The sequence below is a fragment of the Anser brachyrhynchus genome (assembly GCF_964034855.1).
Source record: "Anser brachyrhynchus genome assembly, chromosome: 1".
Classification (NCBI taxonomy): Eukaryota; Metazoa; Chordata; class Aves; order Anseriformes; family Anatidae; genus Anser; species Anser brachyrhynchus.
The window spans coordinates 107869195-107875194 of record NC_137694.1 but is presented as its reverse complement, the minus strand read 5'-3'; the positions used below and the strand labels follow the sequence as shown (position 1 = coordinate 107875194).

The following is a 6000-nucleotide window of genomic DNA, read 5'->3' as shown; positions in this document are numbered from 1 at the left end:
CTTCCTTCATTCTCATCCATCCCACTAGGGGAATGAGGGCTGTGGTCAGTCCCTCAGAGCTCCTCTCTGCAGCTCCTTCCTCCTCACACTTTTCTCCACCGTAGTTCCTTCTCACAGGCTGCAGGGGCACCTCCTGCCCTCCTCCTCCTCTCCCCTTGCTGTCTGTGCAGCTCCATTCCCCTGCCATGCAGCGTGTGTATATATATATATACATACACACACATATGCGTGTGTGTATATATATACATACACATATGCATGTGTATATATATGTATATATATGTGTGTATATATATATGTACACATATATGTGTGTGTGTATATCTATTGCTGTGTAATATATCTGTGTATATATATATATACATATATACACACACACTGCACAGCAGGGGGCAGTGAGAGGAATGGCCTTGGGAGAAAAAAAATATATACATTTTCCTTGAGGTGCCACCATCTTGGCTGTGGGGCCTAGTTGTGCCCTGCCATGGGGCTGTTGGGGCCCCCACGGGGCAGCCCCAGCATCGCCTCACGCAGCGACCCCCAGACCCGTGCCACTGCCTAGGTACGTGTGCCCTGCACAAAGTATCAGGTTAACTTGTGTTTGAACTATTCTCACTCTAGCCATGAGAAGATGTAATATCTCTACTGAGCTGACTAGAGCAGCAATACAATGCAGCTTCACTTATAGCTCTCAGATGGTGAGTTTATGTTCTTAATTAAATGTTCATGAGGGGTTGGGTGGAGTCAAAAATATGAGCAGGTTACCTAAATGATGGCAGAAACGAGGAGTATATGTGAGGGAACAGCAGCTCTACTGAGTGTTCTGACTCCTGGGACAAGGAAGGAGGCTACCTTGCAATTATCTGAGATGTGAGAAATATATTATAGCAATAAAGTATAAATAATAATGAAATAGGGGCATTCCAGAACTGCTGAATAATTTATACTGTTGTTGAGCACAAAATAATTACTTCTGAAAATCTTCAAAAGTTAAGCTGCTCTTAATTTGAAAAATTAAAAGATAGGCTATTACATTGGCATTGTTTTTACAATGACAATTTTATTTGTGTTCTCAAAATACCCATTTTCAAAAAAAAAAAAAGACTAGAAACTTCGTTAGGATGCACAACAGGCAAGACTCCATAAAGTAAGTAGCTAGGGAATTAAAACACCTGTGTTGTTCGTCAGATAAAGTTTCTTTTTGTGCACTTGCAGATGTAAGAGTGACTTTGCATTTAGCTGGCACTGGGATTGGAACAAAGAGAAAATAGGTTTTTCCCATGATACTCATTGCCAATTACCTCTCTGATTTGAAGCCAGGTGGGGACTTTTCTGCTCAAAGTATCTATCAGGACAATAACTGCTTTACCTGGTAGGAGAGATGAGCTAGCCAGAACACCAGTGTAAATCTAGTATGCAGTACCTTCCTGGTGGATGTGAAATAGAAGCCCTCTTCCTTCCAGTTGTGATATTGTCTGAGTGTTTTGCAGCACTTCTGGGGGAAACACAGATTATGAGGTCTGCTAAAATCCAGAATGGTTTTGAAAATACATACGCTAAAGACAGAAGAATGCTCTTAGAAGGCCAGGACTGTTTAAAGTTGATACTGAATTGCCATTTGGTCCATAGTTTTGGTTCCTGTGTGAAGTCAAAGGCACAGTAAACTTCTGCTTTAAATTCTGCTTCACTGGAAGCCTATTTAGGGATCAGACTTGGAGCTTTAATTACAAATACCTTTATTATTATTATTTTTTATTTTCCCCCATTTCTGAAGCTTTAACTCAATGAATAAGGAACACTGCTGTTCACCTTTTCCACAGTGAAGAGAGAGTTACTCAGAATGAAGCCCTGACCCACTTGTAAGGCATCTCAGTGCTTCCTCTGTTTGCATGAGTGCAGCAGTAAGTAGTCTCCTCTAATTTTGTGAATCTTTATCTTAAAAGGGATATGTTACCGTCCACTCATTTATGTTGCATAATTGTGCTTTTATTTCAGGATATCATAGTCTTGAGTCATAAGGCTTAGTATTTTTCAGTAGAAATAGTTGAGATGGTAGAAGATTTCAGGTAGAACTCAGCCTAGTTTGAAAACACAAGATACTCAAAAACATCTTTACGGGACAGTGTTGTTTCTTTTAGTAACTTGTTTTGGCAGAAAGTACTGGTCTTCTTAGAATGAGTATGTACTTTGAAGACTTCAAGTGAGGAAATGAGTACCAGAATAGACTTTCGGTGGGTGGGGGGTAGAATTTGGTGAAATATCCCATAAAGCAAGGACAAGGGCATGTTTTGGTTTTCCTGCCTCAGTTGGGTTGGTGTTTTTGCCATGACTGCTTGTAATGTGGGGCAGAAACAATAGCCTGTACCTGAATTACATTTAGGTAAAGTTGAACCTTAAGAAAAGATTATGCAGAATGGGATGCACAGTCTTTAGCAAGGCATTATGTAATCGTAGTTACTTGTAAAAAAATAAAAATAAAATAAAATAGTCTTTTCAGTTGTTAATCCTTCAGCTTTCCAGAGGAAATTATTTATTGGAGGCAAATATTCTTTGTAGTATAATTTTGTCATTCCCTTGCTGTAACGTGTCCCTGAAAATGTATTAAGTTATATTGATCCAAGAATAATTAGACTCCTAACCCTCATGTTGGTTATTGTTTCATGGGAAAGTGCCATTGTGTTTTGAATGACTATTTTTACCTTAATTTTAGTTTTCTTTTTCAACCTGACAAATGTTTTTTTGAGGGAAATGAGAATATTAAGAGAAAATAGCTTAAATCTTTTATATTCATTCCTACAAATACCTTAGTTAATTTAAAATATTTGGAACGCTCACCTGAAAATCTTTACTTTAAATTGTTAATACAGAACCCCAGTCTACATAGAGAACTTTGGGAATAAAACTATAGAAAATATATACTATCAGTGGGTAGGACAAACGAACGGGAAAAATCTCTGTAGTGGAAGAGAATTATGCCTGATTAAAATATTCAGAAATTCATGAATTACTTAGAAGAGTGCTCCAAGAGGCTTGTCTGTAATAAACAGTTAATGTGTGTAAGACTAATCAATGTAATTTTCAGAGATGGAATACACCTGCTTATTTTTCTTTTTAATTAGGGAATGCATCGTCATCCAAATGGTTAAGAACAGTCGCTGGGTCATGTTTTCTGTAATAGTTAGCTTATTAAAAAAGCAATCAAATGATTTTTGTTAAACATGGACCAGAACAGCAAGTAATTTCTTATTATTGAGTAAGTTGCAAACATAATATATCATTATGGCCATAAGCTCTTGTAATACAAATAGTTATCTGCAGTCCTCGAGCACCATGCAGTTAGCCAATTTGGCATAAAGCTGTGCAAGGTTTGGATGCTTGCTCTAGATTTCTGTCAATGATAAACTTTTTTTTTTCTTTTTACCATTACTTGGTCACATGATAATAAAACTTTATGGATGCTTTTTTGATATTTGCTGAGTGCTTTCCATAGTTAGTTCTAATATTTGCTTTACTTTGTTCAACTGATGCAATCAGGAAAGGTGTACTGGTATGATGCTTATTTACAAAAAAAGAAAAAAAAGTGATGCTGGTGTATTGTAAAACAGAATTGCAGTCTTCAAATTAAAGCTTTGATTCAGATATTTCTGGGGTAAACCTAGTAGTTACATAGAAACAAAGGTAAATGGAGAGTAATAGCCTAACGCATCCACTTAAAAAAAAAAAAAAGTACTAAGATGTTTCATGCATATAAAAAAGAACTGGTGAAAGAAACATATGAGGGAGAAGAAAGACACTGTATATCTTGTCAGTGTATGCAAATATCTTCTTCTGAACCTCCTGAATAAAATAATACAAGTCTGTAATGAAATTATGTATTATGTCGTCTTTCCGTATTTTAGTTTTCTAAGGCCACTTCTGTTGTCTAAAGAGAAATAGAAAATGCATTGCATTTCTGTTTTCACGATTGATGGATGGAGTCTCTTCCGTTTTTTCCAGCTATTTCAGTCTGTGTGGTTCATTGTGAGAGTTATATCATAGAATCTCTGAGTTGGAAGGGACCCACAAGGATCACTGAGTCCGACTCCTGGGTCCCAAAAGGACCACCCAAAAAACGAAAGCAGACCATGTGTCTGAAAGCATTGTTGAAACACTTTTTGATCTCCGGCAGGTTTGGTGCTGTGACCACTTCCCTGGGGAGCCTGTTCCATTTTCTCTCGGTGAAGAACCTTTTCCTTATATCCTGCCTGACCCTCCCCTATCCTAGCTCCATGCCGTTCCCTCAGGCCCTGTCACTGTCCCCAGAGAGCAGAGATCAGTGCCTGCCCTTCGGATCCCTTCACGAGGAAGTTGTGAACTGCGATGATGTCTCCTCTTCTCCAGGCTGAACAATCCAAGTGACTTCAGATGCTCCTCATATGTCTTCCCCTCTAGACCCTTTACCATCTTCATTGTCCTCTATAACTAAGACATCCAGGATCATGTAATCCATTTGAGTTCTACTCTAATATTGTTGTCTCATCTGTAGTCTTCCCTGGTGTGGGATCATAAGCAGTTCCTGATGGACATGCCTCAGACACAGCTGAGCTCAGGTAAACCAGCACAGGCTGCAGTGCACCTGCCTGAGGAGGTACATGGACTGCCATTTGCAAGGGAGATGGCAGTTTAGTTGAACAAGGATTGACTTGAAACTAAGCCAGTAGTACTTAAATCATCAAATGCAGAAACACTTGTTTTTAATAAGAAATACTGTGTGGTTTCATTATATGAAACTTGCTGATTCAGTTTCTGTCCTGATTCATGACTGAAGCAAACCTGAGACCAGGAGACATTGCCAGAGAAGGCCATTCCCAATCCAAGGCACAGGAGTTTTTGAAAACATTGCAGACAGGATTTTCCAAAGGGATCACTTGTATGTTAGGATTCTGCATATGGATTAAGTAACATTGATCTTCAGTAGGAAATAAGTATGCATAGCTGAAAAGCTCTCCTCTTTGACCCAGGTATAGATGATCAGAAAAAGCTTTGGAAAAGCCTGTTCTAAAACACTTTTAATCAAAATCCCAAAGATTAAAACTGATTTCCTGGAGCTTTGACTTTTCTCCTGTTTGTTGGGTTGAAACTCAGCTTCAGAATAGTAATGTTATGAAAAGAATTTTAAAGTACTACGGTAGCAAGTATGCATTCCACTGATAAAATCTTACAAGTTGTGTTACATTGATCTATGTATTGTTTTGAAAGCCATTTTTCTAGAGAAGGTCAGAACAGCTGGCTGTGTTCATGTGTATATATTAGTTGCTGTTAATGGTGTCACTGATGTAGTCATATATCTGTGGTTTTTTCTGACGAACTGTATTTATGAGTATGGTCTCAAAGTTTCTATTAAAGTCTAACCAGCATAATGATCAGAACACAAGTCTAACAGCATTACAAGAAACATCTAAACCATTAGTTTTCTCACATTTGGGCTGCTGTTACACTAAGTCAGTCTGTTTGGTTCTGCAGTCACTGGCTTGTGACTCTGAAGGTATTTGCGTGCAGCTTTAAACTGAGTTTCCTGCACCTCACCAGCCATGGGACTGCAGTGTTGGAAGGTTTCCTGGCCAGTCTCAATTCTCAGTTATTAGACAAATATATTTGTACTCTTACAGATGACCTCGCTAGGCTGTCCTAAGCCTGAGCTCGGTCCCATTTTGTCATGCCTGAGTGCTGCAACCTTGGCTGCCCACTGGCCTAGAGTTCCCACTTGGGAAGCTCCTCCCTCATGTGGGAGTTTGGAGCTCGCTTTTTGTGACTTTTTTTCCAGACATTGGAAGGTTTTGCTTGAATTTATATGAAGCTCAGGGATAAGGGACTCTGGCTAGTCCCGTGTTGTTCAGAAAGGTTTTTTAAGAAACCCAGTATGACTGGTAGTACAAAGCTGCATGCGTGTTTTGCATGTCTAATACTTTTCACTCTATAAATATGCTGTCAAGCAAGGACAATACTTTGTCTTTACATTTC

General features: G+C 38.8%; 1 long non-coding RNA gene across 3 annotated transcripts in view; it reads left to right on the top strand.

Moving 5' to 3' along the window:
- The first annotated feature begins 739 nt into the window (after positions 1 to 739).
- Positions 740 to 6000, top strand: part of LOC308181501 — a 46873-nt gene continuing 41612 nt past the window's right edge. For all 3 annotated transcript variants that reach the window (XR_013941478.1, XR_013941479.1, XR_013941480.1), the window contains exons 1-2: positions 740 to 1147; positions 1775 to 1901. This is a non-coding gene — a long non-coding RNA (uncharacterized lncRNA). The remainder of the gene's footprint in view (positions 1148 to 1774; positions 1902 to 6000) is intronic.